This window comes from Arctopsyche grandis, chromosome 6 (genome assembly GCF_051622035.1).
Source record: "Arctopsyche grandis isolate Sample6627 chromosome 6, ASM5162203v2, whole genome shotgun sequence".
In the NCBI taxonomy this organism is placed as follows: domain Eukaryota; kingdom Metazoa; phylum Arthropoda; class Insecta; order Trichoptera; family Hydropsychidae; genus Arctopsyche; species Arctopsyche grandis.
The window spans coordinates 31,766,284-31,793,784 of NC_135360.1; the positions used below are offsets into that span (position 1 = coordinate 31,766,284).

General features: G+C 37.0%; 1 protein-coding gene across 2 annotated transcripts in view; it reads left to right on the forward strand.

Moving 5' to 3' along the window:
- The first annotated feature begins 7,390 nt into the window (after positions 1-7,390).
- Positions 7,391-27,501, forward strand: part of LOC143913765 (uncharacterized) — a 58,331-nt gene continuing 38,220 nt past the window's right edge. The window contains exon 1 of one of the 2 annotated variants that reach the window (XR_013260766.1): positions 7,391-7,696. The gene's annotated coding sequence lies outside the window, so the exon portion shown is untranslated. The remainder of the gene's footprint in view (positions 7,697-27,501) is intronic. The other variant, XM_077433751.1, reaches the window with a different exon arrangement.

Here is a 27,501-nt window from a genome sequence, read left to right on the forward strand (position 1 = left end):
ACGAGTTGATGACTGAATTTTCAGCACGCTCTGCTTGACCCAACTCGGCCCTAGTGTTAGACATTCGTCACAATAACACCTACTATGTATGCTCCAGGTACGATAACTCAATGTTACTAAATCGCCATACAATTTCTAACAAAATAAAATAGGACACCGATAAGGGAAGGCACCATTTTTGGTCAACTAAAAAATTTTGTTTCGCACACAAAAATTTAGCTTGATTCGTTCAAGGGTGTGGACAGAATAGTGGCCACAACATTTTTAACCTTTCTAAGAGGAAAAAATCCCACTTCCGGTTAATTAAATTTCATGATTTATTTTTATTTTCATCACATTGATACAATAATTATAATTGAATATTTTCGAGAAGAGCACACATGTTTAAGGGTTTGAAAAAAATAATGAATAAAAAATCGAACAAGAGTAAACTGCCACTACCGGTTGAGGGATGCTTACCAAATTTTATACATAGCTTGGTCTTAAGCATAAAATTTTAGATATGAAATTTCAGTTCAATAAACCAAAAGGTTTCTGAGAAAAAAATAAAAACCTCGATTCTCTAGAGTGAATGTACTAAAAATATTAGGGTATAAAATTTATAATTTCTATTACATGTAAAAAAATTCAGTCGTATTCAGTTAGCGGTTTGGGAGATAATTGAATTCAAAAACTGAAAAAAGAGAGGACACCTATAAGAGTAGGTACCATTTCCGGTCAGCTTAAAAATTTACGTCATATCGATAAGAATTTCAGTTCGATAGGACTAACGGTATTCAAAAAAATCCCAAAATACACCGACACACATTTTTTATAGATCATGAAAACGGATCTGTGATCAATTCTGAGTTCGAATCAGTCAAAATCTCAAGTTCGAATTTTCTGATGATCACAAAACTTCATCTATTGTTACTACGTTTATAGATAAAGTAATAAAAAATTCTTATCGCTAGAATTATCAATAAAATCAGCTGTTTATCAAAACGCGAACAAGTAGAGCCTAAAATAAAAATAAAAAATACGCAACTTCTTTAATGAATGCGTCACCATTTATGACCGCGTCAACCGGTTGTTACGTTATACATCAGCTGTTACGAGGAAATAACCACAACCATTTTAAATATTACACACACTTTATAAAAAGGGCAAAGGACTCTAAGTTAATGTCATAATCAAATATTGAATGATCGGCGTTGGAAGGATGCTTTTCAAATAACAATAGACCGCTCCATTAATGTTCAAAGCAAGAGAACAAAAAAACAAGGTTGTTCTAAGAAATTAACAATAGTGAACCACTTTTGTGCGAAAAACATCCATCCACATCCACAAAAAATGAGAATAATAATAAATAATAATAATAAGAACAATCAATCAATTCAATGTCCATTTAATGCAGTCGGTGGAGTAGCTCCATCCATCAAACATATAGTGAAGAATGCAAATGAGAAGATGCAGCAGCAAGAAGACAATTAGAAGAAAAAAATATACGAAGACGTAGAGAGGCCGCTCTCATCCTGAGAATGGCCTCAAAGTGAGGCACCTGTCCTTCCGCAAACATTAATGACTATAACTAATGAGTAGGGGTAGGACCGGAAGCGTGCTTTTTCCAGGAATCAGGGCGTTTTGGGTCTATTTATAAAGTTAGAGTGCAAAAAAAAGGTTCGTCATAAAAATTAACAATAAACAAAGAACGGTATGTTTCCGGTCCTACCTCTACTAATAAGTATCCATTATTTAGTCGCTTTTTTCTCTTTTGCTTTGAACACTAATGGAGTGGTCTATTGCTATTTGAAAAGCATCCATCAACCGCCGAATACTACTCATCAGGAGAGATGCTCGTCAAATAACAATAGACTCTCCATTACCGTATAAAGCAAGAGAGCAAAAAAAACATGGTTGACAATAGTGAACCATTGCTTGTGCTGAAAATAGTCCTGGCTGCAGATTTCTGGTTATACAACTTAAAATACAAAACAGTCCTAGTGGTATTCCACAAACATGTAGGATAAGTAAGTACATATAGCACCGTCTTGGAAACTTTCCGCTTCGGATTGTATTGAAATCAATTACGAACTTTTCCCAAAAATAAATACTGGCAGATATTCACATTCAATCACTAATATAATATTATTATTAGAATCGATAACAATGAAAGTTTTATCGCAGATTTCATGTTAATTTCGCACTGAAACGGCACGATTTGAACGTTGTATGTACGTATGTATATTGAATACAACGTGATAGCGCGCCCAGATATCGGTTGTGTTTATTTAGCGACACAATCTATGGTAATGGCATATTATCGATAACATGACAAATATGCTGTGTGTCGAAACTAAATAGAGACCCCAGTCTCCTCTCCCCCCCTGCCCCCCCATTTTCCTCACTCTACGTCTCTTATTTAATTTAAGCTTTTAAAATCACGCGTGCGATAGATGCTCGTGGCATACAAGTAATTAGGTGCTGTATATATGTATGCACGTTATTGTTATGGAATGTGCTATAAATCATATCAGTACTCGGAATTTATGAAGATTTTTATTTGTTTTGAAATTTAAGATGCTGATTTTCCAACACTTCTATATGAATCTCTTTCTATGTTGCATTTTTGCGCTTAGTTTATTTGCATAAGGTGTCAATCTAGGAATTGGTGTATTTTTTTTTATCTTTTTACTTTCCCCGCTCGTTCTTCTTTTTCTCTTCTGTTGCTTCATCTTCTTCTTTGCGGTGTTTTTTAATTCTCCTTTTTTCCGCTTTTCTTTTATACGTATTAGGTGGGCTGAAAAGTTCGTAGGCTGACACATAGATAGCGCTACTAGTATTAAATCCATATGATTTTTAGTTAGCACTAACCTTAAAAAGACACGTGTATAAATTTGACAGCTGTCGTACCATTAGTTTGTGAGTTATAGCATTTTGAGTGAAGCAACTTTTATTAGTTTGAAAAAATGGATAAAAAGGAATTTCGTGTGTTAATAAAGCATTGTTTTTCGGCGAAAAAAAATACTATTGAAGCCAAGGTTTGGCTTGATAAACATTATTCGGACCTTGCACCAGGAAAATCAACCGTTGAGAAGTGGTTTGCTAAGTTTAAACGAGGCGAAATGAGAACCGAGGACGATGCACGCAGTGGACGCCCCAAAGAGGCTGTTACCGACGAAAACATCAAAAAAGTCCACAAAATAATTTTGGATAACCGTAAAGTCAAATTGATTGAGATAGCTGAGACCCTAAAGATATCAAAGGAACGTGTTGGACATATCGTGAATGAATATTTGGGTATGCGAAAGCTCTGTTCAAAGTGGGTGCCGCGCGAGCTCACAATCGACCAAAAACAACAACGAATTGATGATTCTGAGCAGTGTTTGGAGCTGTTCAATTGTAATAAACCCGAATTTTTGCGTCGATATGTGACAATGGATGAAACATGGCTCCATCATTTCACACCGGAGTCCAATCGACAGTCAGCCGAGTGGACTGCACGTGATGAAGTGACTCCAAAGCGTGGAAAGACGCAAAAGTCGGCTGGCAAGGTTATGGCATCAGTATTTTGGGATGCGCATGGTATAATATTCATCGACTATCTTAAAAAGGGAAAAACCATAAACAGCGACTATTACGTAGCGTTATTGGAGCGTTTGAAGGACGAAATCGCGGAAAAACGGCCCCATTTGAAGAAGAAGAAAGTGCTGTTTCATCAAGACAATGCACCGTGTCACAAATCAATGAAAACGATGGCAAAATTGCATGAATTGGGCTTCGAATTGCTTCTGCATCCACCGTATTCTCCAGATCTGGCCCCCAGCGACTTTTTCCTGTTCTCATACCTCAAGAGGGTGCTCGCTGGACAGAAATTTTGCGCCGATGAAGAGGTAATCGCCGAAACTGAAGCCTATTTTGAGGCTAAAGACAAATCGTACTATAAAAATGGTATCGAAAAATTGTATGACCGCTATAATCGTTGTATCGCCCTCGAAGGCAACTATATTGAATAATAAAATCAAATTCTAACAAAAAAAAGATTTTTTCTATGCTAGCCTATGAACTTTTCAGCCCAACTGTTATATGTGTAAATATTTCTAGAAACATATCGGTCACTTAACCCTTTGAATGCTGACCAACGCCGATAGGAGAAGCGGACGAAGACGAAAAGGAGAAGTAAAAAACACCGCAATGAAGAAGAGGAAGCAACAGAAAAGAAACAGAAGAAGGAGCGGGGAAAGTACAAAAAGGATAAAGTAAAAAGATACAAAAATACACCAATTCCTAGATTTACACCTTATGCAAATAAACTAAGCGCAAAAACGCAACAGAAAGAGATTCATAGCGCAGTGTTGGAAAATCAGCATCTTCAATTTCAAAACAAATAAAAATCTTCATAAATTCCGAGTAATGATACGATTTATAGCACATTCCATCATAACAATAACGTACATGCGTTATAAATTCAGAAATTCCGGTGTAAACCAGTCTTTATAAACATTGACACGGATTACACGACCCATGTTCAATGCATTTTTTTTCAATGCTACCTGGAAAGGGTTGGCGGGTAGTATTCTTGTATATTCTTTACGTACTCAAAATACAACGCCGATCGGTGTATTTCAGGCTGATGGACTTGTTGGAAAAACGACGATTGGCGTTGGTCAGCATTCAAAGGGGTAAGGTGGACCCCCTTCAGTGGTGTAGTCGGGCTAGGTGGAAATGACGTCCGCCATTACTATGGTGAAAAATAATCGTAATAGACACGTTTGAAAATACTACATCTTCCTTCACGTCTATCGTCCACACTGTCCCATTTGTCCACACTGTTCTGATTGTTTTTTTCCCTTTTCGCACCCCTCTCGCTAATGCAGATTGAGCACTTTGCCATACTCATGATCAAACTTTACGGAGGGAATTGGTAAGTTCTTAATTGGGTTTTTTATATATTGTCTTAATTATATAAACAAAATATAGAAGAGTTTAGTTTTTAAAAAACATGTTTTTATATGGTGGTACAATTTTTTGAAATAATTCAATAAGAAAGTATGATATAACAGGTACGATTTCACATGGACACAAAGAATGTGCGGATCGAAAAATAATAAACATTTAGCATTAAAGAAATATATGTATTTTTATGTGGAATAATATAAAATATCAATATCGATCAGTCGAATGTCCATGGTATGCACCATGCTAAAAATAATTTATAAAACACCCATATATACTTACTTGAAAAAACTGCATGCCATATATAATATTCCGTTTGTTACAGAAATTACTAACCAGTGGAGTCTATTACAGAATCACTAATAACCATACTAAAACACTTGTGAAGAGTCTCGGTGATTACAACAAAATGTCTATACCCTTCAGGTTTATACAAAGATTACCTAAACACAATCTTCTTCAGGTCATCGACTTAAGACAGTCTTTAATTAATATTATGTATTACATAGATGTATTAAGAGCATTTATAAGAATTGTAAATAGGTTTATGAGCTCTTTTTCCTATTATGCTGTACATTAACATTAGAATAATATAATACTATAATTACTAACCAAATTAAATTAAAATTGTAAAATAGAAAATGATCAGTAGATCATTAGCTATTAAAATAGATATAAGATATATTGTGAACATAATTTCGTAATAATAAAAAGCATATAAAAATAAAAATCAAATAAATTGGCAAGAATTTACGCATGATTCAGGATTTCGCGGAAAGTTTAAGAATTATAGCAACCCTTTAGAGTTTTAGGATTTTTAAAAATATGAATAATATTAAAAAATAGTTGCATGAAATCTGTCGGCGAGTTCTCCCGCAATGCAATGTAATGTTCTTGAATCATATGTAAACTGAAAAATTTAAGTTCGAGCTTATATTAAAATACGTTTCAGTTTAAATTTTGTTTTGAAAACCTGATTCTTGTGAAATCCTTTTTTTTAATTTGTTTATGTATGTATTTTGAATGTAACAAACTCGTAAGCAACGGAAAGTGAAACAAAAATTGTGATCATTTTTCGCAAAATCATATTTATTTTGGTCAACAGGATCTTCAGCATACGCCTGTAATTATATGTTATAAGCTAGAGTATAATGCGATTGTGTGGAATCCGCATGAAGCAAATTACTCTCTGATGATTGAGAAAGTGCAAAAAGCATTTCTTCGTTTCCTATATAGGAAAGAATATGGGTATTACCCATATCTCTACCCCACTCCTTTCCTTTTGGGCATGCTTGGGTATAATTCCCTTGAACTTCGGAGAAACTTCTCATTAATTCGTTTCGTTCTCCTGCTCTTACGTGGTAATACGTCATGCCCGTTGTTGCTGGAGCAGTTGGGACTTTATGTCCCTAATCACTATGTGCGTGGTAGACATCATCATTTGCTGGCTGTACCTCCTGCCCGCACAGTCCTTTTTCGAATGGCTCCTATTCCAAGAGCTATTCGACTTCTTAATGAAATCGTTGCTGCCGAGACTGGATGTGATATTTTCCACCTTAGTGAGCGTAAATTGTCGGAAATTACTCTAACCCATTTATCTGGTAGTCTGCGCTCATCATTGTTTTCATGATTGATTGTGATTTATGAGTGAAATTTTGATTAACTCTCTTCCATTTGGGCCTTACAGGGATGTTTTGTATTTGTAGTTGTTTCTTACATATTTATTGAAACTGGCTGTAGGTGCAAGGCATTCCTTATGTTATATTTTTTATTTGATATTTTTACTTTATCTGTTATTATTAAATGTCAAATGTATTTTTTTATGTATAATTGATGAGTATATTATTTTCGTTATGTATTAATTTATGTTTAATTGTTATTTTGTTTTTTTTGTGTTATATTTTTTGACCATTGTGGCGCTTTAGGAATTCCTGTTAAGCCACAATGGTCTGTTTAGAATAAAATAAATAAATAAATTTAGATCCCCACATCTCAAAAGCTTCGATGCGTCCGATTATCCTAGATGGTGAATGACTGTAAATGACGACGATGGAAGATAGTTGGAAGCGAAGCGGCCGAAAAGTAGAATGGGGAAAGGGGATGGGTAAAAGAAAGGGAGTCGTCAGGTGTTTACGTTTACGATGGCGATCGACGACAATGGTCGAAAAGCGCGCGTCTTGGGGGCGTCCGACGTCCGCACGCGCTAATTAGCGGCGCGAGGCGCTGCCACGGAGAGGGGAAGGGGACGCGCGCGACGGCGGGGGCAGGGGACGGGGACGGGCGTAGGGCGAGGGGCGCGGGCCGTGTCTGTGGCGGGGGGGGAGCCGCGCGAGGCGGGCGCGGGGAGGGGCGCGCGGCGAGGTAGCGGGGGAGAGGAGCCGGGCGAAAGGGGCAGGGCAGGGCGGGGGAGGGGAGGCGCGGGCGGGGGAGGGCAGGGGGGGAGGTGCGTGTGCGTGAGAGTGAGTGAGCGTCGGTAGTGGCGGCTGGCAGCGGCAGTAGCGCGCCGAACACCGGCCGCGACACACCTATTCGTTACGGCCGCTCGTCCGCCAACTGACACCCACTGACACTCGCGTCTCGCGACTCGCGACTCGACTCGCCTATTATTTGTTGTGCTTGCTTCGCGCTTTGTGTTGTTTTCTGTTGTTGCGACTCACATGGGAATAAACACGCCTCTCAACTATTAACGGATTACCACAACATCATCATCAACATCAACATCATTGTGCCAACATCGCGACGACCCTCTTCCACGTCTCAGGTAAATCTATTCCCTTCGTCCTATTTACTCAACCCCTCACCCCCACCCCACCCCCCCTCACCCTCTCCCATCCTCGCCTCTGCACACGAGTGAAGTGAAAAAAAAAAAACAATCGAACTTAAATTCAAATTTTTAATTAACAATTAACGCGATGCGTTATTCGCGGCCGGAAATTTGGCGCGAAAAACTTCCCCCGGTGGTTTTTCCGCTCACGCACAAACACACACACACGCACACACGTATGCGTACTTTCCGCACACTTTTCTCACTTTCCGATAAGATTTATGCATCATTCCAATTAGATTTCAATTCATCTTGAGCAAAATACGCGCACAAACTTATTACATATTGAACTTATTAAATCATATTATATTTAAATTTATCTAATTAAAAAGTAATAATATTTTATAAAATATATAATACATTGCGTGTTGATTTTTATTGTTTAAAATGACAAAAAAGTGTGACTTTTAATTAATATCTCACGTTTAAAATTTGCATAAAATTGCAATCCTTCACATGTGTAACGTTCTCGTTGAATTTGACGCATTTTGATGAATTTCGTCAAATTCGGAAAAAAAAAAACTATTTAATTTCAGACCATTACAAAAAAAAATGTGATTTAAAACGTTAATAAAAAGTGACTTTTCGGACTGTTAACTGAAAATATAAATGTGTGATTAAAAAAAAAAGTGAATCATCATTTCAGTGAAGAAGTTTTCAACGCCGAAATAATCACACTCAGTGTATGGTGAACTGTGAAGTACATATAATAATATATGTATGTGTGTTTTGTAAATTTTCAAACTTTTCTAATTGTATAATATATATAATTTAATATAATACATATAATATGCGTTTCACGATCGGCGTTCCTAAACGATAATAAAACAAATTTGACCCACATATCGAAGACTATGTTGCGACAACGCTCTCTTCACAAAACCGTACCGCGTTCGTGCTAAAAGCAAAACTTTTCAAAACGTTTCACAATTAAACCCGAATCAAATCGAACTACTTCCATTTAATATGCACATTTTCCGCAAGTTTAATAAAAACTCGATTAAACCGAACCGCTCGAGGTTTTTCCCCGTTGTGCGTACGTGGAGCGTGGGCCGCGCGGATTTTCTTTTGTTGTTGTTGTCGTGCATTTTCCGGAAAACTCGAACCCGCAGCTGAAAAGTGACGCGTAAATCTCCCGAGTATTTCAATTTGATTCAATCACACACACACACACACCCCGAGACGTCACAATTAATCAATATGGGTCAGGGTTGTCATTTCACTCGAACGGACAACTCAAACATCGCAAAAGTGTCAGACGTCGTCAACTAATCGAAAAGTTGGAAAATTAATCGTATTTGTTTGGGATTTTCCAACGTGTGTGTTGATAAGCCATTTCGACGTATGCATGATAATAAATACATAGAATTGTACGGCGATGATGCAATTACTATGACGGAATTAACCGCTAATGTGACGTTTGCTGAAACGATTTGGAATAATAATTGTCAGGATATATACGCACAGGATGATGATGATGTAATAATAATAGCTGAAGCGAATTTCAAGATCACATACCTACGTAAGCCCTTTGATCTTGTAAGTGAGCTTTGATCCCTTTGTTCTGATGGTAAATTCTTTGAAATTTGAAGTCAATTATGGTATGATGAAAAAATGATGACATATCATATCCCTTTTACAAAGAAACGTATCAAGTTTGATCTTGAAATTTACTAAAGTTAATCTGTAATGAGTATACACCGGATAGACATTTGGGCAGATGGTTTCGCTATTGTTAATTCCGTAGAATAATCTTTTTTGCTCTCTTTGAACATTGTTGGCATTGTATATTGATGTTTGACGTATTTTATGTAAAAATATCGTAAAAATGTATTTTAAGTGTAAAATACATTTTTTTTACTTTGTATAGGATGTAATAATAAACACGATTTAGGTCAATTCTGCAATATCATGATCCATAAATAATTTAATAAAATAATAATTTAAAAAAAGTACCTATTGCTTATCAAGGTGACCTTGATTTATTTTATTTTGATGCTTAAAATATTTCATTGTTTCAAATGCCGTATTTTCATTTCGTGTGTAATAAATTGGAATATTTGAAACAATTCACAAATCATAATACATTACTTTTAAATTTAATTAACTTTTATCTATCACAGTGATGCACAACTCGCGGCCCATGAGTCGCATAAAATGATTGATTTCACCAGCAAGTGTTTCATTGAATATGAAAAATATCTACATATGGATGTACATACATATGTCAAAATTCAATAACGATTCTATACTCACTGGATATTCTACATTGAAATCCATATTTTATCAAATAATTAACTTAATTTAATAAATGTTGCCTGCGGCGCAACCGAAAAGTGTTCAAATCGATTTTGATATGTAAATAATATAATAACAAAAAAAAATTTGGCCTGCGGCTCATGCCTTTTCTTAAGTTGTTATTTAACAAGTCAAAAAGGAGAATACGTATTATATTTTCAAAATTCTAAGTCCTCCCATAAAAAGTTCTAGAATTATTGTTTTTCCAAGCTTAAGAGGCGCCTCACAAATGGAATAACCTAGATTCTTTTTTCATCTAAATCCGGCTCTGTCTGAATATCATTAATTTTCAACACTTAACTATTAAAAAAAAAAATTGGTCCACCTGTCAAAATGGTTGTGCATCTTTGTCTATTTTTATTAGTTTCACTTCGCCAATTGGTCTGACAAACTTCCTACATTCTTCCGATCGCTTTGAAAGTTTGCCATTTTGCGAGGTTTGGCCGCCGATAGAGATTTCAATTGGTTCCGCAAAGTCGATGGTGAAATATAATCGTAACAAACACGTTTAAGAATCCAAAAATTTTGGAGACGGTGACAGCTCATCCATTGCCAATAGCCAGTAGCTTTGTTTGTTTGACTTTTCGCCCCCCACTCTTTTTATCAGATTTTAATTGTTTAAACGCCTATAACTTTATCATTGCCTGTAACAGAATTGAAAATCAAATCAGGTGTATTACAAACATACAGTAAATTCACTTGCCACATATTTATATACATATATACAATTATATAGCATGATGGCACAGAGGTCACACTTTATGGCCAGTCTAAAGATGAATTTATTATTCAATTAAATTCTGACTTATCTAACTAGAATGTTAAGCGTTCCGTCCGGCATTGAGCGGAACGCTTTTCTTTATATTAGAAATTGGTCAGGAAATTGCCTTTGACCTTTTTTATTATTCCGCTGTGAAAACTTTATTCGTGCGTAATGCGCCCGACAGAAGATTCAACCCTTCCCGGAAAGCTAACTCCGTTTCCGGTCGCACCGGTTCGCCACTTGTGCGAATTTCGAACCGGTCCCTGACCGTTTCGATCATCGCAATACACATTACGCACGGTTCTGCGATGAAACCGCACACGATAGAAGCGCACACTGAAAAATGCGCCCATTTAATTTGCAAACGCTTTGCGGTGTGCGATATTCTCTGTGTGCGCATTTTTCTTGCGCGATTTTAATCATTTAGCATTTCAATACGTATATGTGTATATATGTATGTGTCATAATGAGTAGATTTTTCCGCTATCGAAACGTATACGTATTTGCAAGCGCGTGTGAGTATACAAGTTTCGAGCACGAAAATAAACCATTAACCTTGGACAGGGAAAATGTGTCATGAAGCAGCAGAAGCAGCAGCTATCTACCACACTACAACAACAACGAACAACAACAGCAACAGTTTGATGATGACACTTTCTTCAATTATAGTGGGGCACAAGTACGCGCGCGCGTGCCCATTCGTATTCCGTCACCCCTCCCACCCACCCACCTACCCACCCTCTCCCTCTCCTCGCGCGTGCCACAGTTTGATGTTCCGCTCGGAAAAGTCAAAGTGTCGTTGCGACCTCGGTGATATTTCAATTGTACAGGGTCGCTGCTTTTTATAATTAAGAAAATGTTTGTGTGCTTTTGTCGAACTCCTTATTTACCTTTTTTTTTTAAATATGCTTGATTCAACAATGATTGTTTTGTATTGAATGAACATAAATGCGTAAAAATGAGTGCATATCTTGATTAGATAATATTTTAATGAATTAATCGATTGTTCATTTAATAATCCGATACAATCCCTCCCTCCACATGATTTTAAAATAAAATAAAAGTAAATATCAACTGCATATACATACATACATATAACATATCATCTACATTTTTATCAAGAAAACAATTTTCTTCACTAAAACCGAAAATATAAAGCATCGTATGGTGTGGCTTTTGTTTGCCTCATAATTAAGCATAATAATGCCTCATAATAAGCTAAACACCAATCAAAACCCGTTTTAAAAGTCAAAGAATTCGACCCTTAAAGCCCTCAACATTAGGCCACCACTCCCCAGCGAATACAGTCTGATAGATCTTTCGAATTGGACACTCTTCTAATATCAATATGTCCTTGGAACTTGTTTTTTAAATTGCCATTTAAGATGATCCCACTTCTGACACCAAATATGATGTTTTACTCGATGCGTCCCTGCTTAGAGTCGATTTTTGATTTTTTCACATTGATATCTCTTTCTTTCGCTGACCTAATATGGTTGTTGACACCTGCTAGCTACGCGTTCGTGGTAAATTAGTATGCCGTAATGAATTTAAAACGCAATCTGAATCAGAGGCGTTTCCACGGCGCGGCGGAAGGGTCGTTAAACGCGCCCATAGATTGTCCGTTAACGGGCCTGCCGTTTAACGACACGGTTTCAGCCCAGCTCTGAAAAATATAACGCCCGCGGCCCCAGATAAATAGATGGATGCAAATTGAACGAGAATCTTGCCCGCCGTGGAAAAAAAAACTTTCACATTCGCGTCGAAAGTGATTGCAGGTGAAAACGTAGCACCGGAGTTTTATGAATCGACCGCTCGATTTTCGCAACGATTCGAGAAAACCGTCCAAAACCGGATGTGTATCGGATGCGTGGGGGGGGGGGGGGGGTTCGGTGCGTTTTGCCGGTTTCAGATTTGATTAGAAAAATCAATTGTTCGTGCGGACTTGATCTGACTTGAATTAATGGCATATAATAAACCCGTATGAAAGAAGAGCAATCGTAGAAAAACTGGAGGGGAAAGATTCGGTTTTTTCCCTTGCCGCTTTCCTCGGGAAAACAAATCAACGTACGCATTCGTGATTTACGATTTCAACTATACGGTCCACTTATCTACGTTTTTCACCGTTATCGTATTGGACAAGTTCATTCTTATATTACAACATTATTTATTATTTTTATAACCTGATAGTGAGTCGCATACTTTTTGAAAATTATGTTATTTTTTTTTTATTACATATGTACATGCATACATACATCATATCGATGGCTCAGTGCACAGATATTATTCCCATTGTTTTAATTTATATCGAATTTTAAGTCTGTAGATGTTGGAATAATTCAGGTTTTTCATTTTATGTATACTACATAAATTACATTGAAAGGAAGAACCTGAATTCCAGCATCTATAAACTTTAAAATCCGTAAAAATTCAAAAATGGACATACATACATACATATTTTTCAATCCGTAGAAAACACTAGAGACATCTATGGACAATCAACAAAAATTTTGATATACAACAAATTTACGACAAATTGAAGGGGATTATATTGATTTATTGTATCCGTCACATTAATTAAACTAGAAAAATCGGAAAATTCTAGCAGGAGACTAGGTCGGTCTGTGTTTTAATTAATTTAATTTAATTTTTATTTCAATCGAACATGTACACTTCAAAGTGACGAGTGTAATAATACAAATAACAATACAATTAATACAAGCATTTTATACAATGCGAATTCATACAAACATCATCCACAGTGACATATATGGATAAATGTTTGAAAAGAGATGCCAATTTACAGGAACCGTTCCAAAAAAAAATCAGAAAAAATGGCTTAAAGGAAACGATCGACCTCGAGTCACAATTCAAGGTCTGGCCAACAGCTTATAGTGGGAATCGAACCGTGACCACTCCTCTCGAAAGCATGTTGGTTTCGTCAGCAGCGTATTTGGCCGGGATTTGAACCCACGACCTCTCTACTGATATACTCTACCTAGGATAATTTCTATTTAAAGTCATTTGATTTTATTCAACCCCGTTTTATAAACACTAACATATGGTGATGCGTATTAACACTCACTTGCTTTATAACGACCTTTTGTTGAATGCATTTTATTTTTTCAACGCTTTATTATATTTTACAAGTAATTTTACCCTCGGAACAAAAAAAAAGTTGAGCGATTTGATGCAACTACCACACTGTATCAACCATATGTTTTTTTTTCTGTTTAATAAAAAAAAGCGAAGCGATTTAACGCGACAAAAGAGCCCAATTATGCAGATAACGGATCGGACGCGAAATTTATCCCCTGTGGCTCAGTTACACCGGCGAACGGTCCATTGCAGCACGTAACACCTCTACAGATTTATATTCATATTTTGCGATATTTATCCATTATGCAAGTGGGTTGAGAGAGAGAGAGAGAGAGACGAACATTATTGACGAAATCATCCGTCGTCGGCAAAAACGTTAACCTCGTGCGACATATCAAATCGAAAGTGTTACAAGTTTACGCTTTTTGTTTGAATGTTGTAAAAGTTTTAATCGCCACAGATAACGGAAATTGTTCGAAAAAGTCAAAGATAACCGCCAACGATTGTTTTCGTTTGTTGTAATTTTCTTTTTCATACTTTTAAAATCATCACACGGCGCTTCAGAGAGTGCTAGATTATTGTCGAAACATTTAGGGCACAAATAAACGGCGTTTATTATTACAAGGTTTATTTTAAATAGTTTTGCGAGTGTATAGGTATAAAAAACCGTGTTGACAGTAGTGGATACCAGTCTCATATTTAAAAGTACACGTATACTTTCATTCACTCTATGTATGTATGTACATATTTTTGTATATATGAGAGAAGTCTATATATGTATGTATATATTTTCAATTTTGTCATCTGACGAAGTTTGGGTTCTTATCCGATCGTTTTCAAACTTTGCCATTTTGCTCGGTCTTCAGCGGCTCGGAACAGGTCGTCGGCGCTCATATCGGTCCACGTGTGCATGTTTCGAAGCCAAGACAACATTTTCCTGCCAATCCATTTTTTACCTTATATTTTCCCCATGGTTATCAAACCGAGAAATTCGTATTTTGGACGCCGTATCATGTGTCCGAAGTACTCCATCTTTCTCCGCTTGATGACAGAAACAAGTTCCCTACCTCTCCCTATCATGCCGATTTGATATTTTTTTTACTAACCTCTTCTTAGTTCAGAATCGATTTTGTCGTCTGACGAAGTTTGGGTTCTTATCCGATCGTTTTCAAACTTTGCCATTTTGCTCGGTTTAGTCATCAATATAAGTGGAAATGACGTCCGCCATTACCATGGTTAAAATAATCGTAATAGACACGTTTGAAAATACTGCATCTACGTTCACGGTGACGTCTATCGTCCACACTGTCCCATTTGTCCACACTGTTCTTATCGTTTTTTCCCTTTTCGCCCCCCTCTCGCTAGGGCAGATTGAGCACTTTGCCATACTCATGATCAAAGTTTACGGATAGAATTGGTATATTTTACGTAAGTTTCATGCTAAGTCGGCAGTATGGTTTTTTTTCAATTTGATAAGGAACCGTTTCAGCAATGATGGGAAAAGATCGACTTGGAGTTACAAATATTCAAGTCTGACCAGTAGCACTGCAGAAAAACCACGAATAAATTCTCTTCGATCGAGGTCAATCCAGGATTTGAACCCGGGAACCTCTCGGTGGTAAGCAATAATGCAACCACCGAGCTATTCCGCTGGATGTACAGTAACGGTCATTGAAAATTAGAATTTTTTTATATTGTCATGCTATTTTTTTTACAAATTTCATTCGCTCGAGCAACGCCTGGCAGAAATGTTTAGCATTAAAGGCTATTCTAGTATTTGTACAGGGTTCTGATTTATAATAAAGGTGCTTGTGAACTTGCCCACATTTAATGATTGTCTTGCCTATGGTATTTGTACCGTAGCAGCTATAAAATTGTAAATTTTTAGAAAATTGCGCTTTGCATATTTTTCGTGATCCCTATGCGGTCCGCGGCTCCAGCTTTGACAGCTCTGTCGTATATGGAGCACAGAATTACGGAGATTGTACAGTTAGGTGAGCTGTCGCGCATGCGCACACGCACAACTCGGTTTCCGAACTAAAACCGTAATAAAATCCGGAGACGTGAGCGTTCAATTTCCTCGGAAATGTGTATGTTTTTTCTTCGCTTCTTCGTTTTGCTTTTCACCGTTACGTGCGGAAAAGCGTGCTCGATTTACACTCCAAATCTGACTACGGTGAGATAATTTGAGGACGCTACTGCACTGGCGAAAAGTAGTAATATCGAAAACATTCTCGCCGATAATAAATATGTATTATGCTCGGTAACGACGCTTAATATTTTAACTCATTAGTTTACCCGGCCGGCGAGAGAGGGGTGGTTTCGGGGGTGGCTGTTGGCGGTGGGAGGGTGTAGCCCTGTGCTGAGGGACGCGTAGATATTACCCGGAATAGGGGAGAGGGTGAATAATTTTGGACTTGAAATCTGTTTTGCAACATTCTCGTTTTTTCTTGCCAGTTCGGATACTGAGCGTGTTCCTCTCTCGCAAAGTACAACACCTTTGTATCGATTTCTTACTTTGAAATGCATTTTAGATTGTAATTGTTTGTTTAAGCCTTGTTTCATGGAATAGTATATTTTAAATGGATAATTGTTATCGGATTCATAAGATTTGTTCTCGATCAAAAATGTATGTACGTCTTGAAATAGCTAACAAGCTATTTTTATATTATTTTTTTCTATCTATCTGTATCTGACTTTTATAATATGATACATTCAATTCAGATATTGATATCTTTTCTGTATTGTTCGTCTCTAAAAATATTATCTTTTCTTTACTTTGTATTATTTATATCAAATGTCTTAAGGCGTAAGATAACGTTCCTCGATTGGTAGAATTTCAAATAAATTACACTACTAATTACCAATATTTTTATATACATAATAAGTGCTAAATACGCAATTAAACATTTTATATAGCATGTAGAATCAAAACTATGTATATTTTTTTTTGTAATCACCGAAACTCTTTAGTGTGTTAGTATGGTTATTTGTGATTCTGAATCTACTGGTTAGTTTGTTAGTAATGTACATATGTGACTCAACGGAATATTATTTATGGCATGCAGTTTTTTCAAGTGTATTATAAATTATTTTTAGGGATTTATTTTGTATTATTATAATGTTAATGTGCAGCATAATAGGAAACAGAGCTCAAAAACCTATTTACAATATGGCAACTTGATCAGGGATAAATACCAGATAAAATCAGTCAAAAAGTCGACGATAAAACCTCATGTGTTGATACGTCGTATGTATGTAAATGAAATAATATAATAGATTAAATTCGAAAGTGTATTATATTACATGAAAAAAATGGCGTACATACTTGGACGTTTTTCATGACGATTATTAATTACTAAGCACTGGAAAACAAAGAAAGAATCGCAACGACAAAGGTATGCAAATACATTTCAAAACGAAAATAAGTGTATTATATACATATGTATACATATATACATAATATATTTATTTTATTACATTTTATACTAGGAAGGCCTTACAGGTAAACCCCAATCCGCCTTCCTGGCCAATTACAAACAATGCAGCATTTTTATTATACAAGTCGCCGAATTACGAGACACTGAAAACTCGCAAATTAACGAGACATCTATGAATTGTACATAAATTGTATTGTACGTTAATCGTACTCAAATAGTGGTGACATAGTAGGTAGGAAGGTTTTTAGCCAATTTTTAACCGGGAACCGTTTCAATAATGAAATCAGAGAAAACTCGATAGGTAACGTTCGACCCAAATATCAAGGTCTGACCAGCAGCACTACAGATATATTCTTCTTTTCAATCGAGGTCAGCTCATGGGATCGAACCCGGCGCCTCTCGGTGCTAGGCAGAAGCTTAACGACCGAGCTATGCTGCTGGCTATATGTATATCATCCCCGGAATTTAAACAGCTTTGAGATCCCATAGAAGTATTGCACTTACGCAACACCCCCCCCCCCCCCTCCCCGTCCACAATTCTAACAAAGAGGTACCACAATTGTGCTAAACAGAAGCCCTCCAGTCACGGGTGTTACGTGCGGTTGAAATGAGGAGTAATTGTTTCGTTCGACCTAGAGTCACAAATATCCAGGTCTGACCAACAGCACTACTAAATATGTATATGTATGTATTATCGATAAGATCGTTGTGAGCAAACGAGCAAACGGGGACGTACTACTTTCGTAACCTTCACCGACTTGTAAAATGCGCTCAACAACGGGTTAAAACCTTGATAGCTCTCCGGCCGTCGGGGGAAATTTGTTTTTCCAATAAGGAAAAACACCGTGAGAGGGATGAAAAGTCCTCTCAGCGCACATAAATCCGTCGATCGACCTCGCCCGAAGGATTTTTGCCGCCATGAAATTAGGCAATTTTTCACCTGGCATACAAACACACACACACACAGGTAAACGACCGGCCTCGTCTCTCCACTATCTACACGAGAGCACGCGTACTCGCACGTGGACGGCATTGAGCCTTATTTGATCACACTCTAAACTCGTGTGTGCGACCTTCTTCTTCGTCTTCTCGAGAAAAGCGATTTCCTGATCGATGTACCGATTTTTCAATCGGAAAAACTTCGTTTTAATTGTTCGCTTGTGTAATGTTTCAATGCGCCGCGTCGCTTGTTTACGCAACGCTGTGCTTATATTGCGTCGCATTTTATTCCATATATTAATATCTATGTATGTATGTTTAGTCGAAATTTATTTATTAATACTGACTTATGCATAATATTTTCGTTCAAAATCCGGAAAAACTCGCGGTTATATTACAATGTAATGTATAACAAAACACGCGTAAACTTCTTCTCTGACAATGAGCGCATTCGAGACGGGTATTTTTCGGCTTTGTTGTTCAAATGTGAACGATTTTCAAACATTCTTTTCGTCGACATTGAAACGTCGACGCGTTTAGAATAAATTAAAATAATTTCAGTACGATTCTGTGTGTAGTAAAAAATTATTACATTTGATATGTGTATGTACGTTGGATTTGAATTGGATTTGCGGTTTGACGCGGCGACTTTCACTCGTCTCTGATGAAATTGGAAATAAAAATTGATAACATAGATGTACATATAATGACGTTTCTGTGCTTTCTTTATTTTCGTTATTAAATTTGACAGGTTTGTACCTATGCGGCGAGATTTTTCCGAGTTAAAGTACCTGAGCTGTAATCTGAGCTGTACGTAAAACGCTCCCATTGCTCGCAATATCTCTATTTATTATTTCATTATTAACAATTTAGTTTGTGATAATAGTTAGGAATATTAAAACGAACCGCATAACGAATAAAATAAACATAAACTGGCTGTAAATACGGAAGTATTGTTATTATAACCATATGTACCTACGTATTACATTCTCCTGCATTTGTCAATTAATTTTATTATATTTAAATTTACTTTGATATATATTATACACGTGTATTAAAACTGAAAGTATGATTATATAAATCATTATAAAAACATAAACGTGTTTATTACGATTATATTTCACCATCGACTTGAAATCTATATCGGCGGCCAAACCTCACACAATGGCAAAGTTTCAAAGCGATCAGAAAGAAGAGTGTAGGAAGTTTATGACCAATTAATGAAGTGAAACTAATAAAAACCTTGTAAAAAAATCGGTAGTATCAGATGGATGAGAGTTGCTCAAAACACAGACAAATTTAAACGTGTTGGATATGCCTTCAGCCAGCAGTAAATGATGAATCATCATGATTACATAGAAGAACGATCGATAGATAGACGAAAGAAGTTATGGAATGGTATCCAAAAGAATGTATGCGGGTGCAAAGAAGACCTCGGGGGAGATGGATGGATGATTTTGGAAAAATGTGTGGATGGATGGGGAGTTGCCCAAAACAGAGAAGCATGTGTTGGAGAAGTTTTCATCAAAATTCAAAATCCATAAACAATGCTCACTACTTAGATAATGATTTTTTAAGTAAAACTTCTTTACTATCGGTATATTGCATTGCTTTGATGTGACGTCTAGCATATTGGCAACGCTGGAACATTACACGAAACTAGTAAAACCTTCTGTTTGAGGAACGCCGGGCAGTTCAGCTAGTACTTCGTGTGTTCATGAAGTACATTTAATGTTTTTGCTTATCAAACATTTCCGCTATTACAACATAGATATCACATTATTTAAATATGTACGTGTGCAGATATATTTAGCGTCGAATGCATCATATGCATTATAAATACAAACAAAATTACCACGAACGAAATGATTCAAATGTGACAAAGTGACAGAAGTGCGGTCACCGATTATGAATAGACTTATCACACACGTTCGGTCGCGAATTCCCATTCTATTCCGGGATTATAATACGCAACTTCCGGTCGAAAATTACACACCAATTCCAGTTCAAGCAAAGTGTCGCACACTCTTTCAACGTTATCGCTCCGCTCCTGTGACGATAACACTGTCGAAACACGAAAAATGGTTCAGAGACGAGATATGACTTTGCTTATAGATCTATGCCCAGTTAACACGAATCTGGTAATAAAAAATTTTGATTGGCTCGAGATTCGGAGATATGTGTTTTTTAAATCGCGCGATTTTTCTATATCTTGGTGTTGTTCGGTCGATGTCTCAAAATCTGTCAATTTTCTGTTCAAAATAAATATTGGAATCTATAGTCAGGTATATTATCTTTCATTTTTAGTACTTTTCAGCTTTCAAATCTCTCTAAGTAGTCATCCAGTTCAAATCAAAAGTCAAAATTACGTATTTTCACTTGGGATTTTTTTCCCACCATTAATACTATGTTATATTGAGTATTTTCTATTGAAACATGTTTATTAGGATAGTGTTCTGGCCACACTATTTTTTGTTTTCGTTTAAGAGGGTTAATTTGAAGTGTGCTGTATCTCGTCTCTGAACCAAAAAAAAGTCGTCATCTGTCGAACAGTGTAATGACTACGATATTGCATATTGTTGACTTACTTGAACGGTGAATTAATCACCGGCACACCGCAGCGTTCGAAAGTAGAATTGATTAATTGTTAAGTATGCGTGTGACGAGGGGGTGGGGGAGGGTTTAGCATTTAAAAATTGATGATTCGGTTTAAACATTCGCGTGAAAAAGAGTACAAACACACGAGTGTTGGTGCGGTATGTAGGAGATGATTGATGGGGCCCCATTAACGAATTCATTTCGTGTTCCCCATCACTCCCTCTCTACCTCTATCCCTCCTACCTCCCCGTCGTAGCCTTTTTTCGCCGACCCATTATTATTATTTCGTCGAAAGAAAAATTGTTGTGACTTCGCGATCGATGCCCCCCCCCCCCTACCGCCTAGATAAAAACGACACACAAAAGTACAATTGTTTATAAGTATTTTTCAACATTGAGGTCGACATTACTCTCGTTCGTTAAATAGAAGGCCGACCGAAAATGAAAAGCGGACCCGAGAGGTCAAATCCGAGTTCATTGCCTATGCGAGCGTCCGAATATATCTCGAGAACGGAAGGTGTCTCTATTTAAAAAAAAAATCATACATACCCACATCGAAGTGTAAACTTCTTTGGTGACGATTCGTCAAAATAAAGTCACGAAATTATTGTTGTTGGGAGACAAAATATAAGCCCACTTAGGTCAAAGAAGTCAACCAATAAAGCCCTCTACATGAGGCCACCCCCCCCCCCCCCCCCCCGACGAATACAGTCTGAGAGACCCTTTCGTCGTAGAACGAGACATACAATAAGAGTTTAAAACATTGTTTACTCGGCGGAGCGCCACAACGATCTGCTCGTTCGTTAAGCGTCACATGTAGAAGATGACAACTCAACCATTCTTCACGTATGCCAACCTAATTCTTCTAAACTAGAAAGTTAATCCTGCACAATATTGATCCCTGATCACGCTTTTTTAGGTCTTTATTCGCTTCGCTATGATAATTTTGTTACTTACATAATATGCAGTGAAGTTTTCATTTCGTTTGAATTCTAGACCGAAATGAATAGAAAGTAAAAATAGATTATGATTTTGTATAGAATCCTCTCAACGAGTTTTGTCACATATAACAGTAAACTTTGAAAAGATCAGTATTGCTTTTCATCCAGATCATCGAGATATTTATTGATTAAATCGAATCCCTCAACTGGCTACGCTGTAAAGTGCATAGTTGGTTTTAAATGCACGTTCGAGTAATCAAATGATTTCAAATTCGTTATCTGTGTAAGCGTTGAAGAATGCGCGTACGTATGCACTTGAACGCATACGAGTGAACTAAATGGGTCGCACATGTCACCTCGTCGACACACACACGTTCGATATTTCGGCGTACGCGTATGTACTTCAGTACGTTATATTATAGCATTTATTTTATTTGTCGATAAGAGTCGGCCGCATACCACGACCGTAGGTATAGCCATAAAAATGTCATTAGAACCAATCAACGGCGGCGACCGTTGCGACAGGATGATTTTACGCTCGTATTTGTTGACAAAATAATATTAGAGTTTGTCGCGTTTCATTCGGACGCACTATAATGCTCGCGTATACTAAATTCCCCCTATGTAGATAACTGTGGCATTTAATTGATTTTTAAATATTATTATTATATAGATTTTTTTTTAATTATTTAATTTTTATGTTTACCATACATATTAGTATAAGTGTTACTCTATTTTGCACTCGCCCAAACACGTTATACAATGTAGGTATACGGATATTTATTTTTACAAACCGCAAGCATATACAAATATATGCAACAATCAACAAATTCGGACTAGACGAATTTGCTAGAAACTATCGGATGCCGATTTTATTGGAACCGTCACAACAAAAAAGTTAGATATATTGGCAAACTCTAACTCTAGGCTTCTGGGTTTTAATAACCATCCAAATACAATAATCGAATACATTTTTCGATTCCAATTAAATTATTTTTTTGATTTTTCTTATTAAACAGTAACACTTTCTAAATAATAGTGTAGCGTATACGTGTAGAGGGGTTTCCGATACCGGAATGAAAGATGCAGTAGTATTTAGTTTATTGTTCCGTCGTCGATCTAGCTCCGAATAAAGCACGGAACTAATACGCCGAATATTTATATACAGCGTGTACCCTCAGCACAAATATCATTGGTCGACACACAGATCTTACTTGCAACGATGACGCATTCGTAATCATTAAATAAAAAATTTCGATTCCAGTTACATTATTTTTGGATTTTCCTGATTAAACAGTGAACTAAGTTGTGACATTTTCTAAGTAACAGTGTAGCGTGTACATGTAGAAAGGTTTCTGATATCGAAGTGAAGTAGCGGTAGATTTAGTCTATTGTTGTTCCGATCATTGGTCGATGGGTCGCGAAACCTAATTGGTCGTTGTCTACGGCTCGTTTATTCGCTTAGGCCTTTTTGGCGCGAACGTTAGAACAGGTGATCAGCGCCAGTAAACCAGTGGTCGACTAGCGCCAATCACAATTATCTACGTTAATTTTTTTTTGTAATATTGCACATACAGATACAAATTAAAATGATGATGATATGAATAATCACTAGTTACTATTGATTATAAGCATTTGAATACTAAAAAAAAGGCATTTTAAATTAGTTTATTTATTTATTACAATTATTACAATTACAAAAATAATAATAATAACAATAATTAAAGACCGCTGTGACCTGACACGTTACCCCAATTCGTCACAGCGGTATAATATATGTTTGAAGTGAGTTTTGCTTCTTCGATTGACATGTTTGTTCGGAATATCATATGAAGATGTTTGTTTTGTTCTAAAATGATAAAAACGATATTGCCTATTGTTTGTCATTCGAGCGGTTGCGGTAAAATTACAAATCCAAGCAAAATATTATCAACACTTTTACTTCAAGCCGTTGCATACATTTGAATCTTGTAACAATATGCTTTTCTTTACCGTTTCTGCTTGTTCTGACGTGGTTCTAAGAAGCTGTCGAAATATTCGTACATATTTAAACGTTGATTTTCAATTTAGATTCAAAATCATTTCCAGTATATATTTGCATTCGCCGAATTCGATTTTGTGCTTATCTGTACACAATGGTGTTGAGAAATTCATCACACACTCAAATTACACTCCCTCCCGCCGATTCTTGAGTTCAATTTATTCGTTAAGAAAAATTTGTAACAAACACTGTTTAGTTAGATGCGATGTCGCAAACGAATATCCAACGATGACTCGCCACTTTTACAATTCGTTCTTGACAAAACATCAATCAATTTATAGCGCCGTTATCACGAACCCTGCCTCCCCTGTCCCGTCGATGGAGTCACAACTTGCTTCGTTCTAATTGATCTTGAGATGTGCCACTGTTGATGCCTAGAGGGCGGCTAGTCGTGGTTGCAAAAAGGGGTCACTGTTGTTAATTTCATAGGAAAACCATTAATGATTAGACTCGGGTCATCAAAGACGCGCTTGAGTCAAGTCAGTCTCAAGCCAAACTGCGTTATATCGTCGATTGGCAGCCAAAGAGTTATTTTTAGGTTTTCGTCAGGAATTTGGAGCGTTGTCTCCAGCGACAAACGGCGATCACGGTTCTGGCACTGAAGCTAGCTCGTCCGTGTTTTCGCTTTCACTTCGTATGGAAACGGAAAAAAATGCGGTGCGCTCACCGGCAACGGTAAAAAAATTAACGGCAAACCAACGACACGCGCGCTAGCACACCCAACCAGTGCCATTTTTACCTGTTTTCCACCTGAATGTGTATCTTGACCGTACTTTTTGCGAATTCGGGGCGTGGCCCCGCGTTGATCCCCCCTCTATATATTTCAGACTTGCACCCCTAATTCTCGAGCCCTTTTCGCATGGGGATACATTCATCGTGCCCTCTCGCATTCGACGTTCGATTCTTTGCGAGATTGATTCAAATTCGAGCGCCCGAATCCAGTTAATAACGGGATATTTACACCGTAAGAACGCCGTGTCAATTTGGACGATTAGAGGGTATTCATTCAGTTTTTTGTTTCACGAACGATAACGGCCACTGGATCGCTTTGTGGACTTTCAAACATGTCGTTCACAAATAGACGCTACATACTTTCATTAGAGCGTTTCTATTGTGTGCTTTGTAACCACTCTACTGACGGATTTATTTTTTTTTCATAAAATTTGCCTACCAATTCTTCAGCATATCATAATCGTTTATATGTAAAAAGTACTTGAAAATTTTTTCAATACAAGAAAAATGCTTTTAACAAGTACCAACGCACTCTAATATGATGATTACTGCTTTGAGACAATACGTTTTTTTTTTCAATTCTAATTCTACGCAGTCAATTCTTTCATGTCATTAAAAAATCAATCTTTTCGTGCAGGTTTTAAAATGCTGTTAAGATTTACGAAGGCCCACCCCCACTCTTCGGAAAGGGTGCGCAAAAGCAACGCGCAGTATGCAATCCTGTCATGCGCATATTTTTCATGAAGTAAGAGTGGGCCTTCGTAAACGTAACGCCTATTAATGCTTAAACCATTCGTTGGCATAAAATATTCATCGTGTCAAAATCAGTGTCTTCTGAAGAACGCTTTACACACATTGACATGTTGCACGTGTCTCGTTGTACTATCAAGCGTGAGCTAATTTCATTACCAACAATACGAGCACTGTATAAAACCCAAGCCGTAACCCAACTACATATAATCTAAAACGTTAAATTTGATGCATACTAAGTATAGTGGTACGCGCAATTTGCAGACGGCCACTATTTCAGTTCAGCTCTGAGCGTACTCGGAGTTTATTATCAACTGTTAATTAAATTATATAGATCATAAGAGCTTGCCTCGCGCACCTATTTACCTGAATTTCAGTGTCATTAAGCTCTCGAACCGACTCTACAACACGGTAGCTTGCGTATTATTCAGTCATTTGCCACTCTGAACCGCGCTCAAAAATGTATATGTAAATTATCTTTGCTCTTATGTATATATGTACGTATGTATACACTAGGGTTAACATACATACGTCCTTTTTTATCCGTACGTGTCCTCTTTTTGAAGCCTTGAATTTCCGTTCGGACGAGTTTTAAAATATGCAAAAATATCCGGGTTTTTACTTTACGCTCTAATTTATTTGAATTTTGATTCTTAACACCCTTTATACGGACTAATCATGGCGTTTTGTTGAAACAGATAAATTATAGGCATCAAAAATATATGTGAATATTTGCATAATATAAAATATTTGTTTTATATCGAATTTTATTTCGAAGTATTTATGTAAATGTATTTAATATCGAAGCAATCTAAAGTGATTCAAAATCAGATCACAAATTTTTGACTGGAACATTAGTTTACTTCAATGTTCTTCTTCTTGTTAATGCCTTGTCCGCATCCGGACGTTGGCGACCACCTCGTCGATTATTTGAATATATCCGCATCGGTCTTCAGCTCTTCGGCGCTCATATCGGTCCACATGCGCATGTTTCGAAGCCAAGATAACTTTTTCCTGCCAATCCATTTTTTTTCCTTCTATTTTCCCCATGGTTATCAAACGGAGAAATTCGTATTTTAGACCCCGTATCATGTGTCCGAGGTACTCCATCTTTCTCCGCTTGATGACAGAAACAAGTTCCCTGCATCTCTCCATCATGCCGAGGACAGCTTCGTTTGATATCTTTTTGGTCCACGGAATCTTCAGCATACGCCTATAGATCCACATCTCAAAAGCTTCAATGCGGCTGATCATCTTGGTTTTCAGAGTCCACGTCTCACATCCGTGTAGTAATACTGTCCAGACGTAGCTCTTCGCGAATCTCAACCGCGTATGAAGATTAAAATGCTTGTTTGTAAGCGTCGCCTTCATTTTAACAAATGCTTTTCTAGCCATCTCGATGCGGATTCTTCAATGTTACCTAACCCCATATGTCTGTAGGATATCAAAGCGACCTGAAGAAGTGGAAATGGTTCAAAATCAAATCACATTTTTTAACGGTCAGAAGTTTCATGAAACTAACAGAGAGAAGCTAATAAAAATCATGTGTAAATAGACACAAGTCAATTTGATGCCTAAAAATAAACATGCAAAAATTAAATAAATATTTAAATATTTAACACAAACATTTTTTTTTTATGACGTGCACTTTCATTTTCCTTCGTTGCACAAACAGTAATTTTCTTTATGTGGAATTGTTAATACGTAAAATACGCCTTTTGTACCTATACATTTGTAGTAAGAATATGTATGTATATACCATTGCGTGGTATTATGTGTTCAAACTATCTCTTACATCTTTGAAAGTATAAATAATTAAATGAAAAACACCTCCAATGCATAACTTAACTTATTATGGAGTCGATTGCGCAATTTACATTTTTATTTAATTTATTTATATACGATTTTCGCAAGACGCGAATGGACTATAATCGATTTGGTTCAACTCGCGTACACAATTCATCGCGCACATCTCTACGAACGTTTTGTCCGAGCGCCTCGCCAATCAGTACTCGACTTCTTTGTTTATCTTCGAACGTTCGCCCGGTTCGTCCATCTCGCTCGTCCCGCAACCTCATACATACATCCAATGTTGAACCGTAAGCCGTCGTTTAACTCTTGGGATCACTTGTAAGGTTTCGC